The sequence below is a fragment of the Canis lupus genome, chromosome 22, assembly GCF_003254725.2.
Source record: "Canis lupus dingo isolate Sandy chromosome 22, ASM325472v2, whole genome shotgun sequence".
Lineage (NCBI taxonomy): Eukaryota > Metazoa > Chordata > Mammalia > Carnivora > Canidae > Canis > Canis lupus.
The window spans coordinates 32,046,611-32,054,618 of NC_064264.1; the positions used below are offsets into that span (position 1 = coordinate 32,046,611).

An 8,008-nucleotide genomic window follows, 5' to 3' on the forward strand; every position below is an offset into this window, starting at 1 on the left:
AGTTTTTAAATTTTTTTTCTAAAAGAGTTACAGATGATTTTCCAACTAAACCAAATAATGTAATGTGCTTGGCACCTGCCAATGTTAACCTTTCCTTGTAACTGAGAACCTTACTTCTATATAAACACAAATAAGTGCCTCTGTAAAAATAAAGAATATTTAATATATTCAACCTAACATATAGCATAAAATACTCCACTTATAGTCTATAAATAATGTAAAGGATGTCATTTATATACTTGTTGTTTATCACTAAGCACAATTTCACAATTATCTTCTTCAATGTATTTTCATCCTGCTCCCTCTCTCTTTTGTAAGTCCAATATAATAGAGTACTGTGAATCTATGTTAATGACAGAGGTTTTGTGATACAATTGTATAATTTGTGCTCTCAAATATATATAAGTGGTCAATCATTTGCATATATATTTAAAAACTAAGATCAATAAACTTTTCAGTCATTCCATTATCCTATAAATTAATACTGTAAATCATGCCTACTAATCATGACATTAAAACTCATTTTCAAGGATATTATTTCCTAAATTTTATCATTAATTATAGATTTTGAAACTTAAAGTTAATAATCCAGAAATTAAGTACTCATAAGGTTCATCAACATTGGTTACCAATTAAAACAATAACAGTATCTTAATTGACATTTGATTTTATATTTTCTGTATCCCCAGGTAGAATCACACATGAAAAGAATAAAACTTTTAATTTTAAGTGCCTATATGTTTTCATTTCATTGCTCTGTTTCTGATATTTTAAAATCAGTACTTTGATGTTAAGTCTATGGCACATAATAAAATATATACACCATTTCAAGAAAGAATGTAAAATTTTTTCTTATAGACTTAATGCCTTATTCATTTATACCATTTTATTCATTTATACCAGACTTACTCATTTATACCCTCTCCATGTTGAGTACATAATTACTTCTAAGGTTGTGCAAACTTTCTAAACTATTTATCTAACCAAAATTTTTTTTTCGACATTCAAGGGCAAGAGATACTTTTAAACAAAGCAGAAATGAGAAAGATGGGAGATTTAAATGCTTTCTCATTTCCTCTTCTCTTAAAACAATACTTTTTTTTGTACCCTGTAGACTTTGCAGTTTATCATAAAGCTAGCCTAAAGGAAGGGATAAAAATGTAAACACTTTATATTTACTATCAGAAAAACTAAAGGTGGTGAAGACGCTACTGTACATGTAGATATATATTAATAAATTATATATTCATTACAAATCCTCCAGGTGCCTCCCTCCATGCCCTCCTTACATCCCCTAAATGCACATTTGCCCCATTGCCCCTCCCCCTCTACTTTTAATAAAGCTCATCCACAAAACAACCTACCTAACAAAACAACATTTCTTGTATCCAGTCGTACCTATAAAAGTTTTGCAATAAAGGAACCCTAAACAAGACCCTTCAGGTAAAATTTCCTTCTATTTTGATAGAACCAGATACTCCCCCAATTCTTCTAGTAGAGATTTATGAACAGTCTTTAACTTGACAGAAAGGAAATCTGCATTGGTTGACTCTTCTTTAGCTATTTTTATTCATTTGTTATAAAAGAAATGAGAAATGATGGGGGTTTAAAATGCTTTCTCTTCCCCTCTTCCCCTCCCCCATTGCTCTCATTCTCCCCCTTCCGAAGACCCTCTCCTCCCTCTCCAGCTCTTTTTGATTAATAGATCCATGTGGCTAACGGCCTGACATATGGTGTGCGAAGCAGCTTGAGATAGTACCTTAGGCATCCCCTACGGCCATTAACATATTAGGGGCTTATGTGCAGTCAGACAGTCAGACCTCATCCAGAGCCGGCGTTTTCAGAAAGCCTGCACCCCAGAGCTGTTTGATAAAGAGTTTCAATAATGCACCACTCTTCAATTTTAAGCGTTATGTCTAGTGCTGAAACACTGGGACAGAACCTGAATAAAGTTTAGAAATGAAACTCAGTTACAGTCAACAACCGTAAAAATAGTGCCTACATCTGTTTGTATATGGATATACACGTGGAGGCACAGCTTCAAGCTCACAAACACACACCAGCTCCTGAGTATTAACAGTAAACAGGCAGTGTCACCTGCCTGGATTTATTTTGTTTAAACATTTATTTTGTTTAAAGTCCTCTTTATACCGAAAATACTAACAATGCAATAACAGTAGTTACTGATAGAGAGGATTCAAAAGCAAAAATAAAACGAAGCATAACGTTTAAGAAATAAACTTCTTTGACTCATGTAGCTTCATGTTTTTTCCTGGTAGAAGAAATGAACTGTATTTTTACATCTACAGCTTTGAAATAAGAAAAAGAGGAAGAAAATTATGAAAATGCTAACTGTAAAAGATGTGATATTTTAGACACATTTGCAGATCAAATCCCTAGAAAGGTAACTATTCTTGCTCTACAAAATCTGTAAGTTCACAAACAAAAGTCTTGACAATAACTCTATATAACTGAAGGTGGGGAACGCCTCCAGGAGACAGAAATATATATATATATATATATATATATATATATATATATATATATATATGGAGATGATATTCAAAATCAAAGAAGACATCCCACTTGAAGCTTATTTCATTCACTTTAACGGTCTAACGGCATAACTGAAGCTTGAAATTCGCTTTACCCAACGTTCTTATTCCAGCCTCCTGCTGATAAACCACTGTACCCCTTTTGAACTGTACTCTGGCTGTTTGCTTGGCAAATAAATGCTGTTCCGCCCTATTAAACCTTTTAGGTAGTTTCATCTTCGGATTTCTCAAATACAGAGCTAATAAGGAGGTGCTTTGATGCTGTTTTACTTTCAAACTATAGCCTTGAGGCGTTGAAACGCGCAAAAGGTAACCGAAAAAGTAAATTGCCACGAGCAAGACGCACCCTCCCTTTCAAAATCGCTCCGACCCTCTGCAGTGCACTGCGTGGCAGCCGAAAATCGCCTGTTCCTGGGCAGAACTACGTCCCGTTGGCAGCCCCTGGGGTTCTGAACCCGCGCCACGCTACCAGGGGGGATGAGGAGAGGGGGAAGCACTTTTAAGTTTAAAAGCCCTGGGATCCCTTGGGGGAGGAGAAAGACTGGAGGTAGAGACTGCAAAGCTTCTCAAAAGTTGATTCTAGGCAAACAAATATCAGATGGGAAGTGAAGATTAAGATACAGCAACTTGTTTAAGCAGCCAGTAATAAAACTTTTGCATAAGGCGTGGCGGCAGTGTGCAACTGCTTGCTCACCCGCGCGCGCTAAGGCTGATCTCAAGCAACGGGCTCAGCTTACACTTGGAGGGAAGACCCCGGCGCGCACTCATTACTCGCACACACTTGATTCCACTACACACACACACACACACACACACACACACACGCAAGCAAGCAAGCGCGCAAAGGACCCTTTAGTTGAATATAAGCAAATGAAACAATCGAAACATATCTGTTTTCTTTAAAACTGGGATGAAAGAGCCTTTCGCTCAAAGGCGTCTCAATTCCTCTCATTTAGCTATATTTTCAGAAGAAATGCAAACCCCAGGGAGATGACTCTCTGCCCAAGTTAAATAGATCCTACCTGCTTTTTAAAATGCCTGAATTTCCATTGCTATCTCAAAACATATTTTAACCAGGATAGTTGAGAGCTCCAATCTCAGCCTCAGAGCCCCTTCTCACATGCTGCTTTTTCTTTCTTTCTTTCTTTCTTTCTTTCTTTCTTTCTTTCTTTCTTTCTTTCTTTTCTTTCTTCCTTTCTCTTTCATGACAATGCTTTCGTAAAGTCGCATAAATGATCAAAATTAACATAAATCATTATTAGTTATTAGGATTTGGTCTAAATTACACTGCGAATATCGCACCAGCCCCATCTGCCGCCCCTGCTCTCGCAGCAATAGATTGCAGATAAAATAAATGTCCTTACCCCATTAGAAGGTTCCTGTCTCTGTAGCCAAAAGCCAAACAAAAGCAATAAATACCGGGCTTTTTCTCTCCACTATTCAGCTGTGACTCTTTTCATCAGCTCTTCCTCTAGAAAAGCTCGATAGCTGTCTGAAAATATTGCATTTTATATCACCAAAGGGCGATTAATATTGCATTAACTGTATTTAACATTTTTTAAGCGCGAGTAATCTACAATGAGTTACTTTCTGTTAATAAACACAGGGGGTATCAGAACTACTGCAGACCGCTTCAGATATCCATATAAACATATTATTCGTCTCACACTTTGTTCTGTTTTGTTTTGTTTTTTAATATAATGTTAAGAGTGTAGAGCGCGACGTTTGAAGTGGAAGAAGCCGTGCTAATGGTCTGCTTAAAGTATTCTGACACTGACTGGAGACAGCCAGGTCCCTGCCTTCATTAAATGTTTATTGTCAACACTTGGCGGGGGCGGAGGGGGGAGAGGGTGGGGACAGACTGGTGTAAGTGTATTTCCTCGGCTGGAAACTGTCAACACTTTCAGTCTGATCCATGCCTACAAAAGTTCGTGTACATTATGCTGCACTGAAGCCACGAGTCAGAGTTACCAAACTTTCGTCTGTAATTCATTTCTGCCTCAGCGAGGCGGGCAGTCTGTCTCTTTTCCTCCTCCATCCCTCCTTTTGCCACTTCGCCGTCCGAGCTCTCTTTCAGCATCCTGTTCCCCATCTCCTTTTCCCATCCTCCCGCCGTCCTAAATCAGAGGGCAGCTACCCCCGGGGCTTTGGGGGCTGGGGCTGCGGGATGGAACGGGGCGCTTTTGTTGCTCCACTCCCGCGTCTGCAGGAGCGGGGCTCCGGACTCACTACCTGTGCTTGGCCGGCTTCTCTGGACTGAGATTTTCTTTCTTTTTTTTTTTTTTTATTTATGATAGTCACAGAGAGAGAGAGAGAGAGAGAGAGAGAGAGAGGCAGAGACATAGGCAGAGGGAGAAGCAGGCTCCATGCACTGGGAGCCCGATGTGGGATTTGATCCCGGGTCTCCAGGATCGCGCCCTGGGCCAAAGGCAGGCGCCAAACCGCTGCGCCACCCAGGGATCCCTGGACTGAGATTTTCAAGCCCCGTTTTGCGATCCAGGATTCTACTGAATTCTCCCGGACAGAAGCAGGGTGGCCCGCCTTCCTCCCACCCGGATACAAACCCTGGCCTATTAAGTTCAAATCCAGGACAGGGCTTTGGTGGTGCGCACCTTAACTACAACAACAACAAAACAAAAACCGAGATCTTACTTCCCCTTATTATTATTATTAATTATTATTTTTAACGTAAACCAGTGTTGAAAGTTTCGTGGTGCTTAAGGCGTCCGCATGACCTAGGCAAACTGCAGCGAGGGGAGCCTTTTGAACCTCGCTGAGCTGCTAGTCGCTCCCCTCTCGGGACGTCCCCGAGGCGCTCACACGGTGGGAGTGGCCCTGCGCGAGCTCCTAATTACCCGCTGCGGAACTCCGGCTCCGTCTCGCAGGGGACGAGGAGCACGCAGCGCGCATGTGCGGGCCCCGCGCGCTCCCCGCGCGCTCCGTGCGCGCCCCGTCCGCCGGGCGCTCCCAGCCCGCGGCGCCCCGCCTGCCGCCCCCGACACCGCTGCGCAAGCGCGCGGGGGGTCCGGGCCTCGGACCGCTGACCGGTCGCGGGGCGGTTAGCGGCGGGGCCGGGTGGCAGCCGGGGCCCGCCGGCTGGTGGCTGTCCCGCCGTCCGAGAGGAACTGAGGTCGGTCTCGGGCGGCTGGACGCCTTCAGGCCGCGAGTCTCCCGGCAGGAGGCGCTTGGCCGAGGCTCGCGCGCTCGGGGCGCTGGGATGCCCCGCGCGGACGGCCCCGGGTGGGCGGGTGTCTCCGAGGCTGGGGGAGAATCCGAGTCGGGTCGGGGGAGGGCGGGTCCCTCCTGGCTGCAAATTATGACCCAATCAGCTCAGCCTGTGGTTGGAAACGGCACCCGCCCTTCCACCCGCTCGGGACTCCGAGTCCAGCCCGGGGACAGGTGAGCTGCCGCGGGCGGCGGCTGCAGGGGAGGCAGCAGCCCCGCGAGGCGGCCCCCGAAGCAACTCCCGGAGTCCGAGGAGCGCTCGTCCGCTCCGCTCCCGAGGCCCTGCCCCGCCCCGCCCCGCCCCGCCCGCGCCCAGCCCCGCGAGCCGGGCTCTCCCGTTTCGGGCAGAGCGACTGGGAGGGCTGCCTGTCTCCCATCAAGTTGACAACAATTAGGAAAGTTTTTAATTAGCTTCTTGTTATCATTCATTTTATTAATTTCCAGGACTCTCAGGCCATGAATTATTCAAAGGGCAAGGCAACCGGAGCGGGGCGGTCGCGCGCCCCCGCCGCACGTTCCCGGCCCGGCTCCGGGAGCGCCGCTTGCCCGCCGCCCCGGAGGGCGTGAGCCGGCCCCGCGCCGCCAGCCGCGGCGGCGCGAAGGTTTGATCAAATATTAAATAACGTAATTATTGCGACAAGGCTTATCTCGCAGGTGGAAAAGAGGCTCCCCGCGAGAATTAGAATTCGGCTGCTATTTAAAAAAAAAAAAATCAATTAAGCTTGCGGTCTCCTTTGAAACCGCCCGCGAGCTGTGTGTGGCTCCCGTCGTGGGGCTACGACCGCGGCGCCAGGAACACCGATAAGCACCGCACCAGGTAATAACTGTGGTCCTCACCTTTATCATCCCGCTGGCCACCAAGGCAATTCAAGTGGAGTGCGGAACACTTGCTTTTTTAGCCAAAGTCAGAAGTCACAATTCCAACTTCATGGACTAGACGCTTATGAAAGCTCATCCCCGCCCCCGCCCCCCCCCCCCCCAGACAGGTGCAGCGGGGATGCTTCACGCAAGGTCGACGGGAGAGGCCCAGGCGACACCGCCCAGAGGGCCGCGGGCGGGGGCTGGCCAGGTGAGTCGTAGGGGCTCGGGCGCCCTGCCTTGTGCTGCGCGTGGTAACAGGGCCGAAGAAGGCTTCATATCACGAGCAACGTAAAAATTGATACGATCATGGCAGCGAGTGCCTACGATTTATTTACGAGAGTGTAATCGAAGTTGAGAGCAATTTCAGAACATGCGTCACACAAAAATCTATTCAGAAGTTAGTTGCTGTGTCTTGAGGACATCATTTCCTAGACCTATGGAAGGAGCAGGACCCTGAGCTAGGACTGGGACAAAGAGAAGTTTAAAATGAATGGATGGCATAAACGTCGCAGGTGCATTTCATGCTTATTTTTCCTCTGCCCTTCCTACTCCACGACCGCCTGGATTTCCTGAGAAGCTGAAATACAAACGGAGCACAATTTTCCCACTCTCTCCAACTGGAGAGTATTCTTTTAAAGTACCGGAGCCACGCGTTTTACTATTTCCACTCACCGACTGGTTTCAGAAACTGCTTAGAGTGTAGTTCCTCTTCAGAACCAGAAAACTTTGAAAGGCCAACTACCGCTGAGTGAAAAGCCTTTGCACTCGCTTCAGGAGGACGTTTGCTTGTTTGTTTCTTCCTAAATTGACAAAGGTGTCTTAGAATAGTCTTATTATTCCTTCCCAGGTACACAGATTCACTCACCAGAGAGCAAAGCATTTCTGTTTTGCACAGTTTCCTACTACATAAAATAGGAAACTCTGCAAAGCATGTGTTTTCATGGTGTTTTATTAACATAATATCGTCTTCTTTTTATTTGGTAAGGATTTTAATACAAAACAAATGCTTAAGTTCTTATTACATACATAGGTCATCATTATATAATACAAATGTATTTGCCTGCAACATTTCTGTTTGGAGCAGATTGAAAAAAAAAAAAAGACAGTCTTTGTAAATCTTTTCATTTGTTCATTCCTGATTCTCCAACAATGAAATCTGGTCGTACTTTTCCTATAAAATAACAGTTTGGGTTTTTTTTTTTTTACAAATGCATTTTATTAAAAACTTTGATGACATTTCAAGTCAATAACAACAGAAACAAATCAATTTTGATGGAAGAGATCTATTTTTAAAAATACCTCTAGTGCTTTTTTTTTAAAACATTAACAACTGTTTAAAATCACAGCTTTTTAAATGTATTATCCTT

At 44.6% G+C, this 8,008-nt stretch overlaps 1 long non-coding RNA gene across 1 annotated transcript; it reads left to right on the forward strand.

The window, feature by feature from the left end:
- Positions 1 to 5,596: 5,596 nt before the first annotated feature.
- On the forward strand, positions 5,597 to 7,747 carry LOC125753359 (uncharacterized). The gene is made up of 2 exons (XR_007404998.1): positions 5,597 to 5,954; positions 6,225 to 7,747. It is a non-coding gene; the product is annotated as an uncharacterized LOC125753359 (long non-coding RNA).
- Positions 7,748 to 8,008: the final 261 nt, after the last annotated feature.